Genomic DNA, 27,634 nt, shown 5'->3' on the forward strand with positions numbered 1-27,634 from the left:
GAAAAGTCACCCAAGGTCAGTATAAAACTGGGGAGGATATTATTTTTCTATGAAGCAAAAGACTTCTTCAGGGTAAAAAATATTCTCTGTGTACTTACCAGGGCATATTGTATATTAGTAATTGGACCTAAAAGGAATGCTTTCTTCAGCAAGACACTGTGGGAAAAGATAAGAGGTATATTTCTTAGAGGCGAGGGGAAGTTGTGTTAGGGATGTAGGACACACAGTGCTGGCAGGGACAACTTCTCTGCTAAACGTTAGCCTTGAAACTGATTTTATGTTTGTTACAATTAGGTATTTGTCACAGTGTGTTCTATTTGGGAAGAAAGTTTTGTGGATATTTTTACCTACAGTTTAAACATCAGAGTAACCAAGTCAGGTTGGATGGATTGCTTGTTGTGGATGAGTTTGTGTGTACGTTGAGATGTAATGCCCTAGTTAACATTGGGATACCATTAATTTTGAATTTCAGGATGGCTCAAAGGGTAAAGGTACCGTAGGATCCCTAGAGATCACTCCTGCAAATTGTTCTCTGACCTCCACTTGTGTTTTGTGGTGCAATAGACTACTATACATATCCTCCAAATAATAAATGTATTTTTTTTAAAAAAAATTGAGTCAGTCAAACATCAAATGGCTTATTTGCTGTTGACTTAATGTTCTAGTGGTACTAGGATTTTTTTTTCCTAATTAAAAAAATTATGGTGTGTGTGGGCTCACACATGCCATTGTGTGGATGAGGAGATCAGAGGACAACCCAGTGGTGTTGGATTCTTTCCTCTCATCTTTATGTAGGTTCTGGGGAATGCACTAATGTTATTGGCTCTGTGTCAAGTACTTTACCCACTGAACCATTCCTTTGGCCCTGTAATCCCCGCTCCCAATACCAGCATCCTTGGAGGGTGAAGCAGTTATTGACAAAAGATACTTCTGTCTTTATTACATTCTTATTTATTATTATATTCGTGAAAATAACATGTGTTTAGAGGTTTTATTGTTTTGCTCTTGACTTTAATGTAAATAGTTATTAATGTTTTAATTGTAGTCTTGCTTGATTGTAATCTTGAACATGGGCGGTGCTGTGAGTGCTGGTGAGGACAACGATGAGCTCATTGATAATTTGAAGGAAGCCCAGTACATCCGGACAGACTTAGTAGAGCAGGCTTTCCGAGCTATCGATCGAGCAGATTATTACCTTGAAGAATTTAAAGAAAATGCGTACAAAGACTTGGCATGGAAGCATGGAAACATTCATCTCTCAGCCCCTTGCATCTACTCAGAGGTGATGGAGGCTCTGGATCTGCAGCCTGGGCTCTCATTTCTCAATTTGGGCAGTGGTACTGGCTACCTCAGCTCCATGGTGGGCCTCATTCTAGGTGAGTGTGGATACAGAGCTTGAGTCCTCTCTGCGTTAGAACAATGTCTATCGTTTGAGATAGAAAATGTAGTGGGTTGGTTGCATCCCCTGGTGAAGACCATGAACCTCCTATCAGTTGCCTGAAGCTTAGCTACAGGTGGTGGAAGACGGATGAGTTGTAAGTGGGGGGTTTCCATTTCTTTGTCTCCTCTTACCTGTGCTGCTGCATTCTGCTATGAATGATGGAAAACAGCAAAAGTGTATAAATCTTGACTTTATGTGATTTCTTAATTTAATTTAATCATTCTTTTGCTCTTTTTTCCACTTTCATTAAAATCCTTTGGTAGTTGAAGTTCATTGTAGCTGTTTCTGTTTTGTTGTTTGCTACTAAAGGAGTAAAAAGTTTATGTATTTTAAAGGCATTTTCAGAGATGGAAGGGATTTCTTAGGTTATCATGTGTGGAGTCATTTAGGCTGTATTCTCTACAAGTTGTAGAATGTATGTATGAATATGGCCATTTCTGATATTATTATCAGGATTACCAACCAAAGAGCTATTGAATTCCTGCCTTGTGTAAAATGTATATTGGGGCAAAGATTTTAGATGTTGCTTGTTTTTCTTCTCAATTGAAATGATTTTTAATCTTAATTTGTCTTTGATTGAGACGTGGTTTCCATGCTTTAAGAAAAGTACACAGGCCCAGATTATTTATCATTCCTCTGACTTGCTTGATTTTACCTGAAAAGTTTTACCTTGACTATGGTAGTGGTTTTTGTTGGGGGGAATAGATAATAAAGCCACCTAGATTAGAAATGCTAATGAAAAGATCCTGGGAACTTAGGAGATGCTGTACAACCATGAACACTTGAGTTTAAATCCCCAGAACACATAAAAAGCCAAGTGCAACAGTGTGTGCCTGTAATCTCAGTGCTGCAAAACAGAGATAGGCTCTAGGGGCTTCTTGGCCAGCCAGTTAAGCTGAGTGAGAATCTGTCTCAAACAGTAACTTTGGGAGTGGAGATACCTAATGTTGATCTCTGTGCTATGGATACTCGTATGTGTGCGCGCGCACACACACACACACACACACGCACACACACACAGAGTGAGCCTTAATGCCTGTGAAGAGAGTAAGTCTGGAGACACTGCCACTCGATACCGCCAGTAATGATAATGAAAGTGCTGTGAGATATAGAGAAAGCCTAATATAAGTTTTATTTGTAAATATAGATTTTTTCTTAAATTTTTCAGAAAAATTTCTTTTTCTCTTGCTTTTTTTTTCAATTTGCAATTTTTAAAAAATTGTTCTTTTGATGTTTGAAAAGTCCAGGCATCAAAACAAATACTGTGTTAATGAATAGAAAGACTCCCTGAGTGATTTAGAGCCACAAATGTGCTGAGACATTAAAACCTCATGAATTTCTGTAATTATACATTACATAATTATCTGTGTTGTAATTAGTAAAGTACAGAAAAACAAATGAACAAGGGTTCTTTTCCTATTCTAAGAGCTTTGTTATTCTCAATATTTTCAGGTCCTTTTGGTGTGAACCATGGGGTGGAGCTTCATTGAGATGTGACTGAGTATGCCAAGCAGAAACTGGATGTCTTCATCAGAACAAGTGATAGTTTTGACAAGTATGGTCAGATGCAACCCATTGGTTCAACTAAGGACATTAATGATAGATAGAAAAAGCCTGTTTAATATGCATTGATCAATAAACAAATTATGATGAGATGATCCTAGGTTATATGTGTATCTACCCTAGTTACTGCACTATTTTAATATTCTCTAGTCTTAAGGGCTTTATGGTTTTTATTTTATTTTATTTCTTCGTTTTTTGAGAAAAAGTACCCTCACATAGCCCTGGCTATCTTGGAACTCACTATGTAGACCAGGCTGGCCTTAAATTTATATAAACCCATCTGCCTCTGTCTCTTGAGTTCTGGGATTAAAGGCATGCACCACCACACCTGGGCAGCTTTTTGTTTGTTTGTTTTTTTATTTTTTGAGACATGGTTTTTCTGTTTTACAGCTCTGACTACACTGGAAATCAGACCAGGCTGGCTTCGGATTTACAGAGATCCTCCTGCCTCTGCCTCCCAAGTGCTGGAATTAAAGGTGTGGGCCACCATTTTCCAGCCAGCTTTGTGTTTTATAACTTATGACACTTACATTAACTTTTCATCAGTATAGTAAGAGAAGAGAACAAAAACTTTATTCAGTTTTCATATTCCAGTATAGAAAACTTTTATCACCTAATGGTTTCTACAATAGAATAGTTACGTTTGTCTTTGAACAGTTTGTGTAAGTAGCTCTTGGTGTTTAAAACATGCACTAAACTTCTTAAAGAATGGGAGTTTCAGAGAATAAAAAGTGCTTTTTTTTTTGCTGGTAGTTGTGGACAGAGGCAAGCAGATCTTTGTGAGTTTGAGCAAGTTGGTCTACATGTCAGTTTCTAGGCTAGACAGTAGAGAGTGCCTGTCCAAAAAGAGAAAGTGCTCTTTAAAACTTACTGTTGGGATTGGCAGAATGGCTCAGGGTAGGTAAAGGAACTTGCTGCCCAGAGTGATGATTTGAATTTGATCTCTGGGAACCACCTGGTGAAAGGAGAACTGACTTCTACAAGTTGTCCTCTGAAGTTTTCATGCATGCATACGGTACATGCATGCACACACACACACTGAAATAATCAAAATCTGCTTGTCATGCAACTGAATGTGGTGTTGCACATTGTAAAAACAGTGAAAACTGATGGCTGCTGTTGCTTTATATTTAGATCATGTTGGAACATTCACTTTCATTTTATTTTGTTTGTAATTTCTAAGGATCTATTTATATAGTAATACAGCTTCTAGCTCCTGGATCCAGAAAGTGTTTCCTTGTCTGTGATTTTGTAATTAAAACATAACCTATGGTAAGCACAAGTTTGTTTTATGCACTTGTTGCAATGACACATATAGTTACAGAAAACTTTCTTCGCAGATTTGACTTCTGTGAACCTTTGTTTGTAACTGGCAATTGCCTAGAGATTGCTCCAGATTGTTGTCAGTATGATCGTGTGTGTTGTGGAGCAGGTGTGCAGAAAGAACACAAAGAGTACATGAAGAATCTTCTTAAAGTTGGAGGGATCCTTGTCATGCCCTTGGAAGAGAAGGTCAGGTTCTCTACACAGCTGATGTTGTGTATACTCTCCTTCACAGTCAGTTTATCTGTACTACTTTTGCAATAGCTTCTGCCGTTTTATTAACCGAGGGCAGGATGGATATGCCTAGGTCTTCCAAACCCTAGGTGCTATGTCTGAACCTTCCCTTACCTCCTTTTTCTCTTAGATTTGTTCTTTTTGTTCTTTTTTCCTTCTCACCACTAATTTTCTTCCTTCCCTCCTCTTCTTCCTTCTCTTCATCTTCATCCTAGCTCCCTTTGTTGTTTTTGTTGTCTTATAATGGTCTACTTGCTCAATACTTGATGAAAAGTATTTTACACATTTTTTCCTTTTCCAAAATTTTCTTGTATAGATTGTCTTGTAACTTACAATGCTTTACTTAAAAGAGGTCATGAATGGAATTTTAAGTCATCTAATTTTGAATCTATATCATTTTGGTATTTAAAAGTTGCATTTGGTTGATGCATGTCTTAGGTGTGTGTGTTTATGTATGGGTATTCACAAGTGTGTGGCCACGTATATCTTCCAGTGTGCAGGTATGTATGTCATGTGCATGTGGAGGCCAGAGACTTGACATCTGGTATTTTCTTTGATTGCTTTCCACCTTATGTATGGAGGCAGGATTTCTCACTTGAAACCAGAGTTTACCAGTTTGCCTAATCTAGCTAGCCAGCTTGCTCTGTGGATTCCTTGTCTCCACCTTCCGGCTGTTGGGATTACAGGTGAATCACACCATCTGCCTTAATGTTTAATTGAGTGCTGAGGGTTGGAACTCTGGTTCTCCTGTTTGCATGCCAAACACTTTACCAACTGAGCTATTTTCCTAGCTCAGTTTTCCTTCTTATTTTTTAATCTATTGGTTTTCTTATTCATATTTTCTTTACAACTGATTTATTCAGGAGAGTAGGTTATTGGTCTCGTAGTGTTTTCCTACACTCTGGACTTTTCAGTCCATAGATGCATGTTCTTCTGTCCTTTGTATTTTCTACCTATTGGTAATTATATCTAGAGGCTTGGTAGAGTTTACCTTTGTCATATTTTGATGGAGGAGAACAAAAGAATATAATCCATGTATTAAAAATAGACATTTGCTCTCAGTATACAAAGGATTCTTTCTGAGATCACTTTCTTCCACTCATGATGACAAAATATGGAGATGCCTCAGATCCTTTTATAAAATCATGTCATGTGATAGTGGCATATGGACTACACACATCCTCCTGTGTGCTTCAGAATTCCTCTAGATTACTTGTAATGTCTGATAGAGTATCAGTTGTAACATGGAGGGCCAGTCTGCTTGTTTGTTGGGGTTTTTGTCTTGCCCAGTACCCCACAACTGTTTAGCCCCAAAGAAAATCACACATAGGTCTCCATAAATTATAAGCTGATTGGCCCATTAGCTCTAACCTCTTACTGGCTTACTCTCACATCTTGATTAACCCATTTTTCTGATCTATGTTAGCCATGTGGCTCAATACCTTTTTACAGTGGGGCAGATTACATCCTGCTGCTTCGGTGGTCTAGGCAGGAGTGGAAGGAATCAATTTCCTCCTTCCCAGAATTCTTCTGTTCTCATTACATCATTTCTTCTTCCTGTCTGGTTTTCCTGCCTGTATTTCCTGCCTGGCCAATCAACGTTTACTTATAACATGATTGACAGAATACAGACAATTCTCCCACACCAATCAGTACTATATAAATAGTTATTGTGTTGCCGGAATAATGACAAGCAGAAAGTCTGTACATGTTCAGAAGTAGACAATTATTTCTGAATATTTTTAGTATATAATTGCTTGTATGTTAAAAACCTTGGATCTCGAGGATAAGTTCTACTTAAGTATGTAGGTACAAGCAGCTTCTCTGTTTACTCATCCTTGTAAAATGATAGTAGCCTGATCCATTGTTTCATTGAGAACTATAGAATAATACATTTAAATTCTTTCATTTTTTTCTGTATTTAGGTGCTGGTTAACTTTGATAAAGAGAAAACTGCTTATTACTGATTTGGTCCCCCTGAAGTATACATTATGTAAGACATATAGGATAAATTTTGGTTCTTAATGTTTGCTTATTAATTTTCTAAGTAATTTGCCCTTTTTTATCAAAGGGAGGTGACTAATAAGGCTTTGTTTGTCTTTTAGTATCACTAATTTTGATTGAGATCATTTTAGCTCTAGTTAATTTGAAAAGGATGGGCATCCTCATACTATCTCCATCTGTTCATCTAGATTATGAAATACAGGCTTATAGTTTTATTTAAGGTCTTACATGTCATTTATGTACTATGCTTAAATGTTTGATGTTCATTCTAGCTAGAAACTATCCTTTAAAAAGAAAGTTTCTGGGTAGTTGGATGGTGGTGGTGCATGCCTTTTATCAGGTGGAACTCTGAGTTGGAGGCCAGCCTGGTCTACAGAGCGAGTTCCAGGATAGCCGGGGCAATACAAAAAAAACAAAAACAAAAACAAAAACCCTCTTCTTAAACAAACAAACAAAACAAAAAAAGATTCTAGGTGATGAAGAGATGGCCCAACGGTTAAGAACATACTGTTCTTTTTTTTATTTGATTTTTTATTGTAAATAATATGTATATATTTACAATATATTGTAAGCAAAACATATATACAATATATATTGTTTTTTTATTCTCTTTTTTTTATTGAGAAAAAAAATTTCCGCCTCCTCCCAGCCTCCCACTCCTCCCCCCTCCCAGAACATACTGTTCTTACAAAGGAACTGAGCTCATGAAGATCTGTAACTCCAGCTTTAGGGATTCTGATGTTCTGTACTGGACTCTGAGAGCACTGGCACTCATGCACAAACCTTTGCACACACACATACATGTTTTTTTAATCTTCAAAATTTTCTGAAAGAATGTTTCTGCTGTTATCCCTGAATATGATTAATCTTTAGATATTTTTTCTATATATTGTGCTGCTTAATCCTTTTAAAGAGTCTTAATTGTGGATGATTTTCTGAGTTAGATGTTTTTAGAAAAGATAAGCATATAAACGTATAAGTTCTATGACTTACTTGGCTACTTACAGACTGTCCTAGTCATGTTAAACAAATGTGACTTTGTTGTTAAATTGGATTCTTAGGTACTAATTGTATAATATAAAGTGTTTTAATGATCTACATTGCTGTGTATCCGATAACATATTCCACTGCACCTCTGAAGTGCAGTTAGCGAGAGTAAGGACAATTGCTTAGATATCCAAAATGACACATTTATGTTGAATAAAGTCACATCAACATGGTGGTAGTGTCTGGCCTCTCCTGCTCCCTTCCTGTTACAGGTGCAGATGGCTTGCACCTTAGATGTTTTGTGCCTCAGATGCCATTGTAGCTATATTCCTGAAAGCAGCACACTGAAAGCAGAGTTTGTACCTTTATAATCACACAGAAACTATATTAATTATTACACTCTTTGGCCAGTAGCTTAGGTGTATTCCTAGCTAGCTCTTACATCTTAAATTAACCCATTCCTATTCATCTATATATTACCACAAGGCTGTAGCCTACCCGTAAGGTTCTTGCGTCTGTCTCCTATATGGTGTCTCCTTGACTCTGCCTACTGTCTTTCTATATCTCTGTTTGGATATCCTGCCTGGTTTTACTCTGCTAAGCCATTGGTCAAAACAGCTTTATTCATTATCCAGTAAAAGCAACACATACACATAAGGACATCCCATATCAGCACAGAATTCAGGGTTTTGTATGGTTGAAATATTGTGGCTATTGTGCATCTTTGATTATTTTACTGAGGACAGACCCTTCCCAACTTATCCCCAATCACTCTTTTGAAGAACCCTAGAAAATTGTTTGGTAAGAATTTTTCTTCCTTATCTCATTCTCTTCTAGCCCTTTAACTTGCTTATCATTTGTATTTCTTGTAAACAGAAGGTAGGTTAAGGAGTTTGAGTATGTTCATGCTAAGCATTGCATAATAATATATTGCTGTTAGTTGTAATTTACATCACATTAGGTGTTATATAGACAGGCTATTTCATATTTAGATTTCATATATTGAAACGATTATACTTAAATGTAAGTTGTCTAGTAGCCAAATCCTTTGGATATTCTTGTTTTGTCTTTGAGATAGTTGACCAAGATAACACGCACAGGCCCCTCTGCTTGGGAAACAAAAAAGATTCTGGCTGTTTCCTTCGCCCCTCTGGTCCAATCCTGCCGTTCGGAGTCAGGACAACCCAGACTTGTTCAGCTACATGAGTATAAGCATCTACCTGTCTTTTATGTCTGGTTAAAATCAGAATAGAAAAAAAGTACAAAAAAAATCCCTTTGATATTAAAGAGTGTTAACCTCCCTTATTTCAGCCCACAAATTATACAAGATACTTTAGGCATTTAAAAAGTCTCTCTATTTAACCCATCTTAGATGATTTTAGCCTTCTTTTAAATCTATACAATGTTGTTACTGATCATGCATTTGAAAGTAGCAGATTCACAGAAGAGCTAAATTTTAGCCTTCTTTTAAATCTATACAATGTTGTTACTGATCATGCATTTGAAAGTAGCAGATTCACAGAAGAGCTAATTTTGCCATGTGGGAAGCTCAGGCAGTTTGCTTTGCCTGCTGGGAATGTGTAGTGGCACCCGCACACAGTTTTCTCTTTCTCACAGTACCTGTCTCATGCTGCTGTAAGCAATATGGATGAGGAGCCTGTTCTACTGTGTGACTAGGAAATTTGGGGTAGCCTCATATGCTCTAAACCTTTGTGTTTTTATTTCTAAGATGTAGACTCAGCATGGAGCTTAAATAGGGTGATATTCATTCTGTTTTATATTCAACTGTTTTATATTTTAAACAGTTCTCACAGAAATAGGATTTCAAAGTTTTGAAGATTTAGGATTTCCAAGTGAAGACTATTCATCATGCTTTCTGATCACTTAAAACATTTAGAAAATGTGTGTGTGTGTGTGTGTGTGTGTGTGTGTGTGTGTATGCAAGAAAGAGAGGGAGAAAAATATAATAGAAATGTGAATTATTATAGATTGAAAACAAATACATTTTGGTGATTTTTTTACAAAACATTTCAATTTGTAATAGTCATTTAACAAATTGTCCTACTTTGTGTGTCATATGAAATTCAGTTTACAATTAACAGTGAAACATACCAAGGAGTTTATAAAGACTAGGGAAGGCATGTACAAGATGTTGTTATGTTGTGCTTGATTTTGAGGGTGAGAAGGAATTCCCTTAAGAGAGGAGGAGTAAAAAGAGAACCAGGAAAACCAAGGCAATAGAGACATACACTCTGTGGTGTTGTCGTGGGATGTGTTGGAAAAACTTGACTTATGTGTAGTTTGGGTTTTAGTTCATTGTATGGCTGTGGAGAGCCTCAGATGTTATTGAAGATGCTGCAATGCCATCATTTGGAGGGTGAATTTGTCAGACTGGTGCTCTGAAATTTTATTCTTTCAACAAATGTGGCCTATGATCTTCTGGCATAGTGGCTGGATTTGGTGGAAGACAAGGACCCATGAGAGCATTTGGAAGACTTTGAAGATCTGGTTAGAAATGAGTGTTTCTGTATGAGGACTTGTCAAGCCTGGATATGTGTTGCCTTCTCAAATGCTCACTGTGAATGTTTAGTGATAAACATTCATGTGATTTGGTTAGCATTAACCAAAGCTGGGTAGGGTATTTGCAGTTTCTGTCTTCCCAGATTTTCCTAGATCACTGATTTTTATGAGACCAAGGAAGTAAGAGAAACCGTATAGCAAAGCCAGCCCACAATGATGCTGAACAACTTGGACATGCACTGCCTGGAGCATCCTCCTAAGTGGCCTGTATTCAGGTTGGAGGCAGACATCAGGCAGGAAGTTGGGGTTTTCCCCATCAGGCAAGAGACAAAGATTGAGACTACACTAGCCTCAGCAGGAAGGGTTCAGGGATACATGACCTTTCTGAGGAGCAACAGGAGAGCCCAAGGTATTGATATTATTGTCTATGCTAAGTGTGGGGTAGGATTGTCTTGACTGGGACGAAATTTCAGCTTAGGGAAATGGTCTGTATTACTTAAAGTCATAGAATAGATATAAAACCAAGGATCATACTGAGAGAGAAGCGGAGTGGATACTGGAGCCTTTGGAGGTATCATAAGGCCCAAGGAAGAGAAGTCATAGAGAAGGGATATGAACTGAACAAGCTATTCCTGGTAGTCCTTAGAGAAAGCTCAGTAGGCCAGAGTTGGTGCTTGGGAGCCCAGTAGCCAGTGAGGGACTGTTTTTAGCATCTCGGGGAAACAGCTGAATTGCAGAGGTTCTAGAACTAGTCTTTCTTGAATTGAGTTAGTGAGAGCAGGATATACCACAGGTCATTTGTTGAACTACATTGGGGGATGCGGGAAAGATACTGCAGAACCATCCCAAAGAGAGAGCACAGCCCCATGTTCTCAGGGACAGAGGAAAAGAGAGAAAGGTTGGTACCTCTGAAAGAGGGAGGAGGTATTGTTTGCTGTTAGAACCTGGTCTACAGACTTGCATTTCTGCAGGGCAGAGGATACTGGTGGTCTTTAGGCAGGGTTTATGATTTAGGTAGCAAATGCTGCAGATAACACGAGAGTCCTCTCTATAGGGTGGCATCTTGTTTGGAGAAGGTTATGTGCACTGGAGGGAAAAAGGGTTATAGATTTTCTGTTTAATGTATTTAAACCCTTGGTCTCTAATTCCTTTTACTTTGAGAAAAACCCTTATTACTGCTATGTGTTTATTGTTAGCTTAAAGTTGTGTTTGGTTTCCATTTTTTTTCCCTTTGGTGTGATTTGGAAATTTTGTTTTTCCTTAAAATGGTTTTAGATTTTCATTTGTCTACTTTAGCAGAAAAATAATATATAAATTACTATGAAACTATTAAAATAGATAAAAGGATGTTCGAAATATAGATTACTGTATTGATGAGTAGATGTTATCATGTCATTGAGCAGAGTAAATTGAGTTATAAACTAGTCTGCAAGAACAAACCCTAAGGTTCCAAATTCTGCTGTTGACTGATGTATGGCTAGACAGTATTTCTTTCCTTTTCAGAGTTAAGAATTAGTATATGTGGATATGTCCTTGAGAAACACGCATGGTGCAGAGTAGACCACTAGTTCCTATTTTGTTAGAATTAGTATATGTGGATATGTCTAAGAAACACGCATGCAGAGTAGACCACTAGTTCCTATTTTGTTAGAATGTTCCCTTTCTTTGAAGTTCTTCCAGCAAGTTAGGTGTAGGGTTGACCTTGCCCATGCCCATAGGCTCTACCCCTGTCCACAGCACCACTGGCTGTGCGCAGCCTGCAGGACCTGGCCAGACTTGCTATCTGTGGCAGCATCAAGAGGGCTATGCGCCAGGAAGCCACCAGAGGAGGTGGACTGAAGAGCACACCTATGTTTAAAAGAAGGCGACTTCGTCGTCGGCGAATGGAGACCATTGTCTTTTTGGACAAAGAAGTCTTTGCCAGTCGAATTTCCAACCCCTCTGATGACACCAGCTGTGAGGATGCAGAGGAGGATCGGCGGGAAGTGGCAGAGAGGACCTTACGGGAGGCCAAGCCTGAGCCACCAGTAAACTTCCTTCGCCAGAGGGTATTGCGCCTCCCATTGCCGACCCCCTGAAGTACTACCTGCTGTATTACAGGGAAAAGTGAGCTTGTGGGAGAGTGGGACCAGGATACCCAGAACAAACCGCTGGCCAGGTACACGTGTCTTTTCCCTTCATTGGTTCCTGACTATCCTCTAAAACTTTCATGCAATGGTGTGATTTATTTAAGCACAATCCAACAAGAAACTTCATTGAATTATTTTCCTCAGTGGCGGGGGTGGGGTGGGGTGTGCATCTTGTTGGTTTTGCTGTAATTTGAACTCACTGGGACCTGCATGATATCTGCTCCTCATGCAGGCAAACTTATACATTGAGGCTGGAACTGAATTGTATTGGATCCTGTGTGAAGCAAGGGGCATGTTTGGAAAGGTGTGCGGGCATCTTTGGGTGTGACATACCACTACTCAGCTTGAATTTATGTCGTGATTCTATTGCTGGCACTGAGTTCATCTGACTTTTGTTGTTTTCTAGGTTGGGAAATGTTGGAAAGCCTCTCTAATTTTAATCAAATCTTATGTGAAATATCAACTTGAAATTTTTAAAAGGAAAAGAAAATGAGATGCAGGAGGAAGAGGAATAAAATATAAAACTGCCAGACGTCTTTCTGAAATTTCCAAAGGCTTCTAAGTAGTTGACCCTCTCTCCCTCATGCCCTCTGTTACTTGATAGGAACCACCATCAAGTAATCTCTTACAGGATAGTCTAAAAAGAAAACAAGTTTTTCTTACTTAAAAAAAATGTGTGAGTGATAAACTAGTCACTGAATTGCAAAGACCAGAACAGGTTTCTAAGGTATTTAAATGGGAATTTTCAGAGCAAGTAGAGAGACTGCAGGGTGTTACAGACAGCCCCCTCCCTGCATACTTCTTGACTTTAGTTTGCTATCTTTCTGTGATCATACTAGAGTATCAATTCATAGATTTTTATCTTTTATAATTCTGGAAAAAAATTGTTAGTTTTGTAAATTTTCTTAAGAACAGATATATGTATTTTACTAGCTCCATTGCATTAGAGCAGTTTAACCCAGTGAGTTGTGAAATTTATTACCTCCAGGGTGTTGGTGTTGAGAACTATCAATATTTTTTTTTAAAAAGCAACCTTTCTGGCTGTCAGAGGGCAGGACATGAAGTTACATTGCTGATTCCAAAAGCTGGCTCTTAAAAAAAAATCTTTTTTAACCCAAAGAAAAGAATAGTGTAAATTGTTAACAATAAACCCAAATTAGAGTGTTAATTTAGGATTTAAGTACTGAGATTTTATGATTTATTTTCAGGTTAGCCTCACATGACTTGCAGGGAGAGGTTTGATTTGTGATTTCTCCAGCTTAAATGGATATTTTGGATCTTTTTTCTTTTTCTTTTTTAAGTTGAATCATTTTACCACACAGTATAGTCTGCGTGTATAGTTGGTAAAACATATATTGCCCTATATTATAAATATAATGTACACTTACATTACTTTAAATATAAGCTATTTAAAGAAAGTTCATAGTTGTTTTTACCTGCCTTTTAACTCCACGTCAGACTTCTTTTCTTTCAGAGAGAATTGCATGCTCTAACTTGGCTTGCAAATGTTTGTGGTTTGCAGATCTTAGTTGATGTTAACTCTAATTGTTAGGTAGACTTTTGTTACTGGAATTTTGAACATAAATTTAAATAAATCTGTAAAGTCTGTATATTAGGTGGCTTGACTGAATTTTTTCCTGTGATTGAATGTGGGCTGCATTTTGAAAAACCACATTTGCCTTTATGCTGGATTAAAAAAATTATAATGCATGAGACATTTTCCTTTACATGATAAACTTTTCTTAGCATTTTGTATTTATATTTTGTAGTTGTTATCACTCTGCATTTAAATCATAATTCAATTGAATAGAGTTATAACATGTGAGAAATAGATTGGTCTTTATAAAACCAGGGAAGAATTGGAATTTTCTTGTGAGTAAACACACTTTGTTGCCAGAATTTAGTATAATGTACCGCATTCTTTTTTAGACTACTAAATCTTAATGTAATCAAATGTCTTCAGGATTTGTATTGTAAACAACATTGATAACTGCTTTTGTTTTAAGGAGTGGTTATTTTTAAACATGTGACTTCGGTTTTAATGTAAGAATCAAAGGTATACATAAAAATAGATTTGCCAATGTGCAACTTAAAGTAGAAAATCTAAGAACTTTAGAAACACTGGTTTTTTTTTTTCAATGAGATGAAACACATGGGGAACTCAAGTGAATCAATAAAAAAGTAGTTAAGACATTTTATTCTCAGCATTGCTTCTGTGTTGAGTATGGAATTGGTTGCATTTACATCTTGCTAAAATCCCATTCTGTTCAGTGGGCTTGCAGTTTGTACACGTTCCAAATGTCAGTTCCTTTTTTTTACATTGTGTAATTATTCCACACCTGCAAACACCCTAGTGTTGGCATATCCAGCACATGTAGAAGTGAGTTTATCAGATGCCATCCCAAAGCTAGATTCAAATTGGCCATCAAAATCCATCATCCATCAGATTACCTTCAAAACAGTACATAATTCTAAGAGTCTGTAAAAGAGCCTGTTTTCATTTAATTAACAAAAAACAATATTAAGAACCTTTAAAATATCCAGACTGATGGAAAAATCAAGTTGACACTCTGACCACTCCATAATATTTAAAAAATTTAATGATTAATATGGATACTTTTTATATAGATACTTGTTATTTTTGCTTGATTCAGAGGAAATATTATTATTTATGTGGTGATTCTCTTAAAGTATCTCAGCAGGCTGATATCTGTCCACTCATCCAAAGAGATTTCTTCTTAACCCTGTTTTCACACTTCTACTGTCGGCCAAGAATCCTTGCATGAGATAATGATGGGTCTCCCACCTGACTGAGCTGCTTCTCAGTTCCTAGTAGCATAAAGAACAGGAAATGATATCACTAGTGGGAGAAGTCCAGCAGGCATTAGAGCTTTGTTCTGGACCCTGTCCTTACTGTCAAGTTAATGAACAGATCTAGTATTTGACTCTTCCAGGGAGCAAGCCAGGTCTCCCACTATGAAATCACATCATTGCCTATATTTTCCACATGCAGACTTGATCAGAACCCACAAATTCATCATCCCATCAAGAATCCCTCAAAGAAACAGTTACCAGCAGAGACCTTCTCTGGAAGCTCCACTCTTTAGCCCCCTCATCTGTAAGTACTTGGGTACAAGGAGGATACTTGTGCAGGTGCTGAGCACTGGCCTCCAGTGTCTACATGGTAGATTTCACCTGATGCTGCCCAGGCTATCACTGTATGTAACTCTCTACCATCCAGCCGTATTTTAGGTCAGTTCTTCATAACTAAAGTTGGAAGTGAGATGGTAGAACTTCAGGTTCATGACAGCTCCTCACTCTGTCTTTATGAAAATCCATCATGCCCATGTCAGTTTCCAACCTGTCAAAGAATCTGAGCGACACTTTTTTTTGTGTCCTAGAGAATGTGACTTGGAGCTCACCATTGGGCTGATGAGAGAACATATACAGCTATGTCTGATGAATCATTCTTTCCCAGCTCTGACATGCAAATGGAAGGCAATTGGGGAATAATGTTAGGAGTAGGCTCAGAGACACTACTATAACTATGCAATTTTTAACATCTAGATCCATCTTTATTAAAATAATAAATAATAAAAATAATAAAATAAGAGCTCTGTCTGCTCTTATATTTAGAGGACCATTTCTAGCACCTGCATTTCTAGTTCACAACTGACTAACTCCAGTTCCAGGATATCTGATGCCCTTGTCTGGCCTCTGCATTCACTGTGTGCACAAGGTACATAAACATACATGCAGGCAAAATAAAAATAAATCATCAAAAAATAAAATAATTAGTTGTAAAATTTAACCTTTCTATATTTAAGACAGTGCATTTCATACACACCTAGTAAGATGATTTTCACAGTTGCCATGATTGTGCCATATCAGAATCATAGACAAACATATTTATGTCTTTACAATGTCAGAGTTTATTTAATAACAGTAAATTCACAAGATATAACAGTTTCAGTGAAAGCAACTGTGAAGTATTCCTGTTTTCCTTGGTAATCGTGGCTGACAAAAAGTTTTTAAAAATATTAAAGAACTTATTCTTAAATCACACATTAAAAGCCACACAGTATGTATATTTGTTTAGGTTTCTATTACTGTAATAAAACACCATGAACAAAAAGCAATTTGGAGAAGAAAGGGTTTGTTTGGCTTACAGATGATAGTTCATTGTTTATTGAAGCCAGTGCAGAAACTGAAACAGTGACCATGGAGAAATGCTGCTTACTTGCTTGCTTATATTGCTTTCCTTTTTTTTCCATTTTGTTTTGAAATTTGTTTATGTGTATGTTTTTGTACCATAGGCATGCATGGAGGTCAGAAGGGGCTTTGGATCCTGTGGTACTGAAGTTTTTATGGACATTTATGACGCCACCCTATGGGTGCTGGGAATCGAATCTTTGTCCTCTGCAAGAACAAGTTCTCCACCCCACAACCCCCAAAAGGATTTCTCTGTGTATCCCTGGCTGTCCTGGAACTCACTCTGTAGACCAGGCTGGCCTCAAGAGATCCACCTGCCTCTGCCTCCCAAGTGCTGGGATTAAAAGCGCGTGCCATTACTGCAGGGCAGAACAAGTGCTCTTAAAGGCTAAACCATCCAGCTCTATCGTCTTGCCTTCCTATTTCACTCATGAACACTGGTTTAGTGGTAACACTGCCCACAATGCGCTAGGACCTCTTCTATCAATTTACGTTCAAGAAAATGCCCACAGACTTACCTACAGGTCAGTCTGATAGAGACATTTTGCCAGTTGGGGTTCCTCTTCCCAGATAACTAACTTGTGTAAAGTTAACAAAAAACAACAAAACAAAGCAACTAGGACTCACTCCCCCCCCCCCCCAACCGTGTAGGTTGACTGCAGAGGATTAACGAGGAAAGGCATTTATTTCAAAGAGGTCTGAGAAACGAGAGCTGGGAAATGTAAAGAAGTCTATAGGAACGAGTAAAAGAACCAGCTGGAGGTCTGTGGAGAGGAACTGCTGGTATTGTAGGTCAGAGTTGGTCTGTAGTGCTGAATCTAGCTAAGTGAAATGACAGAATTAAGACCAGGTGAAGAAAAGGTTAAACGGAGCCATACGTTAGGCAGACAGCAGTTGAGACATTTGGGTAGGCTCTGCCTGTCAGTCCCGGCTCAGAGACCCTCCTGGAACCCTTCCACGGCTCGGCGTGTGGCAGTTTCTTCTCATCACCTGGTACCTCCCTCCGATCCAGGGTACTTCAGGGCCGCCCGCCGCCAGCCTTCTCCTGTCAACAGCTGGTGTTCCAGGCAGAGAGCCCCGTGCACACGCGCAGGCCCTGTACGGAAAGCTAGGGAAGGATTATCTGCGTTGACCAATGGCGTGTGCGAGGCTGCCCGCCGCAGTGCCTTCTGGGAACGTACCAATGACCGATTCCAAGGGGCGTCTGCGGCGGCGGAAGCGCCAGACATTGAGAACCTTTACGCTGAAGCTGGAGCAATGCTGCTTTTCTGTCCGAGCTGCGGAAACGGACTGATTGTGGAGGAAGGACAGCGTTGCCATCGCTTCGCCTGCAACACTTGCCCCTACGTGCAAAGACTAATATATAATATTTAATAATTATTTTATAAAATTAAATAAAACTAGTTTCTATGTTATACTTAATAAGCATGTTTTATACGTAATCCTTGTACATCTCTGTGCCTTTTAGAAAAGTATATTGTCAAAAAATCAATTTAGTACATAGGATAGCATGCTTATTAAAAATGATTTAATATTCCCAAATTCAGATTAACTTGGTATTGAAAACCTAGGTGACATTTCATAAATCATTTAATCCTACGTGCATAATATCACACGCAAGGTGAGTACCAGAGGCGAGCGCCTCCTCGGCTCTCTGAGCTCAGACCTTCCTGTGGGCGGTAGGTTTTTTGTCTCTCGCAGCAGCGGTTCCCCAAGTCCAGCAGTTGCTAATCCAGTGGCGTCGCTCCGACCAAATCGAAGCCGTTCTTTCGGTTACTACAGAGATTTCTGCCTCCGGCTCTGTGCTGCTCGTTTTGTGACACTCAAAAAAGTTGCGAGAATTTCCGTTCATACCTCTAGGCTGAACCACGCTTTTAAAACCTTCAGTCCCCACACGCTGTTCCCGGCGTGCCAGACTCCAGTCCGCTTATCACCTCTCATCTCAAATCTTTATGTTCTTTTTGTAGCTCTTTTTGCTCTCTCCCCATCCCCCTCCCTTCCTCGCCCCCCTCTCTCTTTTTTGGGTGTGTGTATATCTCTCTGTTTCTCTCTTCCTTTTCCTTTATCTCCTTATCTTTTAAAATAATGACTACCCTATTTAAATTCCAGCCTTTTTGGCTGTTGGTACGTGCCTATAATTCTATCACTTGGGGAGGCTGTGGCTGGAGAATAAGTTCAAGGTTCACCTGGGCTGCATGGCATATATATATGAAAATTAAGTAAACAAACCACAATCCAGTTCTCCCAGTTTATCCTCATTCCTGTTATCTTTTTCCCAGGATCGGAACTCAGAAAGCTGGTTTTCAGCCCTTGGTGTTTTGTTTACCTTTCGGCTCTTGTTCCTCCTTACCTTGGTGTCCGGAGTTCTGTGATTGCAGACGGCATCACCAGGCCTTGGTGACACCTCATTCTTTTTTTTTTTTTTTTTTTGGTTTTTCGAGACAGGGTTTCTCTGTCCCGGAACTAGTTCAGGCTGGCCTTGAACTCACAGAGATCCGCCTGCCTCTGCCTCCCGAGTGCTGGGATTAAAGGCGTGCGCCACCACCACCCTCATTCTTAATGTTTGCACTTTCCTAGAGCTATATGGAGTTTAGAGTCTGGATTTGTGATAAGATGAATGGTGACTTAGTTTCGAAGTTTGAGAGATTGACTGCTAAATTTAGGAAAGCAGCCAAATGTGTCCCCGGGGAATGCTGGGATACCCAGATAAATGATACTGCTAGGCTTATTTTGTGTCTTTCATATTGGATTATTAGGTGTTTTAGGGGTATGAGAAAAGAGTAGGGTTTAACTCAACTCTTCTTCCTGCTCTGCCTGGTGTTTCCTCCAGTCTCTAGAGGGCTCTGACATTGGACCTCTGGGTTGTTTTGGGAACATCCCAGTCATAAAACCCCAACATTTTAATGGCTTTTGGTGCTCTCTGAAGAAGATAAATTTTGTATCCATTTACCATGTAGAGGAAATGCTGGAGAGGGGTTATGGTTTGGTGTCCCACCTTTTAAACTGTATGATTACTTGAAATCTTTGGTTTATTTTTGTCAGGTAACAAACCGAAAGTATTCAAAGCTGAAAGAGGTGGATGATGTGCTTGGGGGAGCAGCTGCCTGGGAGAACGTGGACTCCACTGCAGGTGGGAAGTTTTCCATTACAAAGCCAGTGACTCAACCCTGTTTATTATTACTTATTATATTTAATAATAATGCATTTATTATAATACAACCCTTTATATTATTATGACCAATGACATGGTTTAGCGGGTAAAAGCTCTTGTTGCCAAATCTGTCAACCTGAGTTTGATCCTTGGAGCTCAGATAGCTGATTCATGAAAAGTTGTTTTCCACTCTTCCCCAGTAAGTATGAAAGAATTTAAGGAAATATAAATAATGGCAAATATCAGTAATTACAAATAGCTTGTGTTTGCCACTACAGGAAGTATTTGATGATATGTTTTAGTTACAATGTAGTCGTTCTTTAAACTCTAAGCAAGGCATTAAAACTTTTTTGTTTGTTTGATTTTTGTTTTTTGTGGATTTTTTTTTTGAGACAGGATTTCTTTGTGTAGCCCTGTGTGTCCTGGACCTCCTCTGTAGACCATGCTGGCCTCGAACTTAGATGATTCACCTGCCTTCCTGCCAAATTCTAGGTGTTTTTTTTTTTTTTTTTGGTTTTTCGACACAGGGTTTCTCTGTAGCTTTGGAGCCTGTCCTGGAACTAGCTCTTGTAGACCAGGCTGGTCTCGAACTCACAGAGATTTGCCTGCCTCTGCCTCCCACGTGCTGGGATTAAAGGTGTGCGCCACCACCGCCCGGCTCAAGTTCTAGGTTTAAAAGGCGTGTGTACCACCATCTGGCTGTATTAAAAAATTTAAAGTAGGTTCTTTCAAGGAAAGATATTCTGAAAGGAAAATCACCATACTGATACCCACTCCATTGTTTCATTTCGATTCTCCAGGTCAGATTAGATCAGTATAAAAATCTGGTATATATTCTCTTTTTGAAGCAAATTCGGAGTTTATTACAAAAAAGTTTCAGTGTTGGTTTCAACTTAAATATTGATGGTTGTTGAGAGGGGCAGAGAGATACATAGAGGGCAGTCATCCATGCTCTCGTAGGTATAGGCTTCTTAGGAGAACTCTGTTGTATGTATTTTCAAATACCACTATTGAAAAAAATGATCATCTCTGGTCTTTTTTATTCTATATGGATTTAAAAGTTTTATAGCTGGAAGTGAAGTATGGTGGCTCAAGCATGTAAGCCAGTACTCTCAACCCTATCTCAATCAATCTGTCAATCAGTAAATAGTTTTGGGGAAGCTGGGTGGTGCCAGCACTCAAGAGACAGAGACAAATAGATCTCTGTGAGTTTGAGGCCAGCCTGGTCTACAGGCTCCAAACTATATAGAGAAATCCTGTCTTGAAAAACAAACAGAAAAAGTAGGGCTGGAGAAATGACTCGGTGGTTTCCATCTTGATCCAGTGTCCTCTACTGGCATCCATGGTTCATAGAATACTTACTAACAAAACATACACATAAAATAATTTTTAAAAATTAAAAGATTTATGTTTGATAGACTTAAATGTGATAATGGAAAGAAAGAATAGGGCCCTAAATATTATCTGTTTGAGAAGGAAGGCACATGTGTGATTAGCAGTCTTTTTCTCTATAAGGAAATATACAATTTTATGTTAAAAGTTAGAATTAGCTAGGTGTGCTAGTACAGCTTGGGAGGTGGGGACTGAAATAATCAGGAGCTAAAGGTCATCTTGGCTACCTAGTGACCTTGAGGCCAACTCCAAGAACTTGTTTTATAAAAGCAAACAACAAAAACCTTGAAAATGAGGACTGGAGAAATGGCTCAGTGGTTAAGAACACTGACTGCTCTTCCAGAGGCCCTGAGTTCAATTCCCAGCAACCACATTGTGGCTCACAGCCATCTATAATGAGACCCGGCGCCCCCTTCTGGCCTGCGGGCATACATGGAAGGAATGCTGTACACATAATAAATAAATAAATCTTAAAAAAAAACCTTGAAAATGGAAAATGAGTAGGGGCTTAATTTTTTTAAATCTATTTGTTTATTTTTGAGATAGACTCTTGTTATGTAGCCCAGGCTGGCCTTATAGCAAGCCTCTTGTCTCAGTCTCTTAAATGCTGGTTTTATAGCTGTGTGCTACCACACTGGGCAGGTATTTTTGTTATAGCCCCACAAAACAGACTATAAAAGACCCTTCCCATGCTATGCTTCCAGCCAGTCTTCAATAAAATTTGAGAAAGAAAGTGATACTATGGAGGTGCTTTCAAAGTCACAGTCTCTCCAGTCCCCCTAGTATTGGTGTGCTGTGGGTAGGATGTTGCTATTGGCAAATTTACCATTGGCAAAGTAGTCTGGATGAATGCGGGGATGCGATATTTACCCATACTTAACAGTATTTGTGTAATGTGGATGACTTGTTTTTCTCTTTGTCAGAGCCATGTCCAAAATGTGAACATCCCCGTGCCTATTTCATGCAGCTTCAGACCCGTTCCGCAGATGAGCCAATGACCACCTTCTACAAGTGCTGCAATGCTCAGTGTGGACATCGCTGGAGAGACTAAGGGCAGGACTTACCCAGCTGTAGCTCTGAATGTTGTGTGCTGAAGGTCTTTGCTGTGTGATAGGAAGCTAACTCTTCAGTGGTGGAGGACCAGGGTGAAACAGGTCATCTGTAGGTCAGCAGATAAAGACCTTAATGCACAGGGGCCTCGGGTCCTTGGGAAATAAATACACATGAGGATATTCACTTGGCTTCAGGTTCTATTCCTTCATCCTTTGTATTTATATAGTGGGTAGTTGATATTTCCTTACTACCATTAGAACTAGAAACTTGGTTTATAGCCAAGGATAATCTTGAACCTCCTATTCTTCTTGCCACTGACTCAGAAGTATTAGGATGATAGGCATGTGAACTATATTCATTCTATGCAGTGCTGGGGATTGAACTCTGAACCTCATGAGTACAGACAAGTAACTCAGTCAACTGAGCTATATCTCCAGCCATTTAATTTTTAAGATAATTTTTATTTTTTCTCTCTAGAACAATTATAAAAATATCCATAAAATCATTGAAAAGCACATTTAAATTCAGGACTGACATGATACAGCTTGTATGATTAATAACTAAACAAACATCTGTTATTTGGATTTTCTGAATGATGTTGATAGGAATTTAAAAGTAACCAAAAATATTTTCTATTTCCAGCTAGGGAGAAAGGACCACAATAGAGCCTATGCCTAGCACTTACAAAAGTCTGTGTTTGAACCATATTCAAAAACCTATTAAAATCTCAATAAATTTAGAAAAGTTACTTATTTGCTAGAATTACTAGTGAGATTATTCTATATAGTGGACATATTTTTCTATGATGGAAGCTCTGGTCCCTCCATGCAACTGGACAGTCATATACATGATAAAGAATGCAGATAGTAAGGAAATCTAAAATAACAGTATCCTCCTATGAACATAACACATCTAATGTTTTCAAAGTCCTTAAATAGTGGTGTGGGTGAATAATTCACAAACAAAAGCTGATTTCGAAATCTTTGATCTGCGGTTATTTTCAAGCCTTTAGAACTTTGTAGATTATCTCCTTTTACTAACTCTGTTACAAAGGAGAGCCACATAGTCTTTGAATGAGATGTATTTGGATATTAGATCACTTGCCTAGCATATGGCAAGTTCTGGGCTCAGTCCTTGGTACTGAATGACAGAGGTGTGGGGGAGAGTGATCATTTTTACTGTTGGTAAGGGTTAAGACATTCTCACAAGGCTGGTGAGAATAGAAGTTGGTACAACAGTTTCTCGGGACAATGAGGCAATATCTAGCAGTAATTTAAAATGCTGCCCAAGGGTGACAGACATGCAGTGTTACCACTTGAGAGGCCAAAGCAGGAGTATTGGGAGGTCCAGGCTATCCTGTCAGTGGCAGCAGGAGTTGGAAGAGAAGATAGGTTGTGTGCTGCTGCCTGTCTCAGCCCCAGTTCTTTCAGTGAATTTTTGTCATTGATGCTGGGATTCTGGACCACGCCACAAAAGATTCTCAGGACAACTAGGTATAAAGTAAGTCAAGTGTCTTAATAATAGCCATGTTTATGATTTGGGTGGCTTTTTTTTCTTTATTAAAAATTTCCACCTCCTCCCATTTTCCTCTCACTTACCCCACTCCTCCTCCTCCCTCTCCCTCTCCAGTCCTAAGAGCAGTCAGGGTTCCCTGCCCTGTGGGAAGTCTAAGGTCCTCCCCATTCCATCCAGGTCTAGGAAAGTGAGCATCCAAACAGACTAGGCTCCTACAAAGCCAGTCCATGCAGTAGAATCAAAACCCAGTGTCATTGTCCTTGGCTTCTCAGTCAGCCCTCATTGTCAGCCACATTCAGAGAGTCTGGTTTGATCACATGCTCCATCAGTACCAGTCCAGCTGGTCTTGGTGAGCTCCCATTAGATCAGTCCCACTGTCTCAGTGGGTGGATGCACCCCTCGCATTTCTGACTTTCTTGCTCATGTTCTCCCTCCTTCTGCTCCTCATTTGGACCTTGGGAGCTCAGTCCAGTGCTCCAATGTGGGTCTCTGTCTCTATCTCCATCCATCATCTGATGAAGGTTCTATGGTGATATGCAAGATATTCATCAGTGTGGCTATGGGATAAGGCCAGTTCAGGCACCCTCTCTGCTGCCCAAGGAACAAGCTGGGGACATCTCCTTGGGCACCTGGGAACCCTTCTAGAGTCAAGTCTTTTGCCAACCCTAAAATGGCTCCCATAATTAAGATATCTACTTCCCTGCTCCCATATCCACCTTTCCTCCATCCCAACCATCCCATTCCCCCAAGCTCTGCCCAATCCTCCCTTTCTCCCTTCTCTCTCCCCATCTCCCCTTCCCTCCACCCCCACACCCATGCTCCCAACTTTTGCCTGGCAATCTTGTCTACTTCCAATATCCAGGAGGATATATATATATATATATATATATATGTTTTTCTTTGGGTTCACCTTATTTAGCTTCTCTAGGATCACAAATTACAGGTTCAATGTCCTTTATTTATGGCTAGAATCCACTTAGAGTGAGTACATACCATATTCATCTTTTTGGGTCCGGGTTATCTCACTAAGTAAAGTGTTTTTATTTAATTTGGGTGGCTTTTTAAGAGAATTGTTCAGTGAAGTTTCACCCCTACTTATCCTTTTTTGTATTTGTTAAATGAGATCATTGGATGAGTCCATAGATGACAAGGGTTCAAGCTGTTCTTAATATACCAGGTTACAAGGGGTTAAGACATAACTTTTGAATGTCAAAAAGAAACCTTACTATCTCTTTGAGTTTTAGGTTTACAACTGGGAAAAGTCAAATTAAGGTCATCTGGTTAGTGTGGTTCATCAGTGTTAACATTCTCAATTGAAATCTCTATATAAGATGATTATAGACTGTGTACTCCACCTTTATTGCTTTAGAATTCACAGCCCTTAGCTGGAGTTTTCACAACCAGACGTAATTTGCCTATTTTAAAAAAATTATTATGCCTTTTTCCTCTTCTGGGGACGGTGCTTAGAGGCACTCAGAATGGTCCAGCGTTTGACATCCTACAACACAGCCTCCAACAAAACTAGGCTGTCTCGAACCCCTGGCAACAGGATTGTTTACCTTTACACCAAGAAGGTTGGAAAAGCACCTAAATCAGTGTGCGGTGTGTGCCCAGGCCGACTCTGAGGGGTTCGTGCTATGAGACCGAAAGTCCTCATGAGATTGTTGAAGACAAAGAAGCATGTCAGCCGGGCCTATGGTGGCTCCATGTGTGCCAAGTGTGTCCGTGACAGGATCAAGCGGGCTTTCCTTATTGAGGAGCAGAAAATTGTTGTGAAAGTGTTGAAGGCACAAGCGCAGAGACAGAAAGCGAAATAAATGTGCGGTTTTTTAAATAAAAAAAATTATTATTGCATAGGTATATGGTAGGGGGTGGTGGATACATATCTCAACATTCACATGGAGGACAGAAGGTGACTTTGTGAAGTTGGCTATCTCTTTATTTTTATATTGTTTCTGCCCCACTTATTTCATTTTCCAAGCGCTCCCCTGACATTTTAATCTATCTTAAGCCTTGGCTACATTATGAGATTTTGTTTCAAAAATCAAAACTAACAAGAATTTTGTCTATACATCAAATTATCACCAAAGAATAATATTGGAAACAGAAAAGAAAAATTACCATTTATTATACAAGGATCCATAATAAAGACTACCAACAGATTTTATAGAAGAAAATCTTTGGACACTAAAAGTCAGTGAGCTGCCACATTGAAAGTGCTGACTGAAAACAAGCTGGAAAACCCCACCAGTGAGAGAGATAATATAAAACAACATGGAAGCTGGAGAGATGATCCAGTGGACAATAGCAGCATACTTCTCTCATACAGGATCTGGATTCAGTTCGCAACACCCACAGGGAATCTTGCTACTTTATATCACTCCAGTTTAAAGGGATCCAGTCCCTTCTTCTGACTTCCATAGGCACTAGGTATGTAATTAAACCCAAGAAAAACACATGTAAGGAGAAATTTCTTTTTAAGAAAATCTATTAGAGCAGTAAATGCTCTTATGAGACATCTCTCCAGCACCTGCATTTGACTCCTGTCCTTACAGTACCATGTGCTGTATTGGTCTGTAGGGACAGGTACATGAGGTAGGCATGCTAACTCTTTAGATACCAGGTATCTATACAGGGATCCGGTGTACCCACTTCTCTCTGTGAGGAGGGATTCCCCTCTGTATGCTGTGAATATCATTGGTTAATGAAGGAACTGCTTTGGGCCTATAGCAGAGCTATAGGGGAACAGAACTAGGCAGGGAAAACTAAGCAGAATTCTGGGAGAAAGGAGGTGGAGTCAGGGAGAAGCCATGTAGCCCTGCTGGAGCTGAATGGAACTTTACCTAGTAAACCACTGCCACATGACAATATACAGATTAATGGAGATGGGTTAAATTAATATGTAAAAGTTAGCCAATAAGAAGCTAGAGCTAATGGGCTAAGCAGTGATTTAAATAATATAGTTTGTCTGATTATTTCAGGGCCCTTCTTACTACATCTCTGTGGGTTCAGGATCATGTCCCAGCTTCATTTATTATCAGAGTTGGAGCAGATCTGTCACCTCTCTTCTAGGATGGTAGTGCAGATTAGGCCCACCTGATGATGGAAAGCAGAGTTGAGATGACCCTTCTGGGGACTGGGAGTGGAGTAAGAAATGCTTCTTGATACTAAGAAAAAGCTCCAGCTAAGCAGTGTAAGCAGGAAGCCCCAGAGGAGCCACAGTGAATGGAATCTGCAGCAGAGCCCACATGCTTTCCGTGAAGACTTTTCCTGTGGAAGCCTGGACATAAGAGGGACAGTTGAAGCTGCCCTTTTACCATGGCAGATCTCAAGTATATTGGGGAAGTGATTTCATCCAGATGACTGACTGTTTTATTATTGTAAAGCTCTCCCTGGAACTTAGAGAGACTGGAGGTGAGTCAGATAATACAAGTGTAGAGGAAGTAATTCTGTGGGTTCACAGACAGGTGCTGACAAACCAGGGCTTCTAAAAGCTCAGCAGCCAGAGATGTAGGGTAGAGGCTTTGGTTATTCTCTGCTGTAAGTCATTTTCTCTTTCTGAGATGACCCTGACACAGAAAGACCATCTGTAGACTGTAGACAGAGACTGCGCTTTAGTTTCCTGGTCACCCAGACCCGGATAATTTCACAGAAACTATATTAAGTACAACACAGTTTGGCCAATGGCTTAGGCATATTCCTAGCTAGATCTTAGATGAACCCATTTCTATTAATCTATGTATTGCCATGAGTCTATGACTTACTTGTAATGTTCTGGCATCTTTCTCCTTCAGTGGACCCAGATTGGAAGCTGAAGATCAGCTTGCCTTAGCAGATGGGGGTGGGTGATGGGAGTGGCTTGTCTCTTAAAGGGACAGGACAGACCATTACATACCCATCTCTTTTTTAAATAAAAATGCAGGAGGTTAGGCACAACAGGTTAAAGGAATTAGGGCGGTAGATTCTCAAGAGTGCTTCCTGCTTATTTGTGGGTGTCATCTTGGGGGGGGTAAGAAAGCTGGGTGCTGGTCACATCCTGGGTAGATAGTCTCTTAATACTTTTTTAATGTATTGGCAGAACAAAGAACAAAGTTAAGTTTAGGAAAAAAA

General features: G+C 39.4%; 2 pseudogenes; both read left to right on the forward strand.

Annotated features, from left to right (window-relative positions):
- Nucleotides 1–1,069: 1,069 nt before the first annotated feature.
- Nucleotides 1,070–12,501, forward strand: LOC121445646 (annotated as a pseudogene).
- A 12,501-nt stretch (nucleotides 12,502–25,002) lies between these two features.
- On the forward strand, nucleotides 25,003–25,341 carry LOC121445647 (annotated as a pseudogene).
- The last annotated feature ends 2,293 nt before the right edge of the window (nucleotides 25,342–27,634 follow it).

Source organism: Microtus oregoni, unplaced genomic scaffold (genome assembly GCF_018167655.1).
Source record: "Microtus oregoni isolate MIOR12 unplaced genomic scaffold, Mior012 000242F_ref0000190, whole genome shotgun sequence".
Lineage (NCBI taxonomy): Eukaryota > Metazoa > Chordata > Mammalia > Rodentia > Cricetidae > Microtus > Microtus oregoni.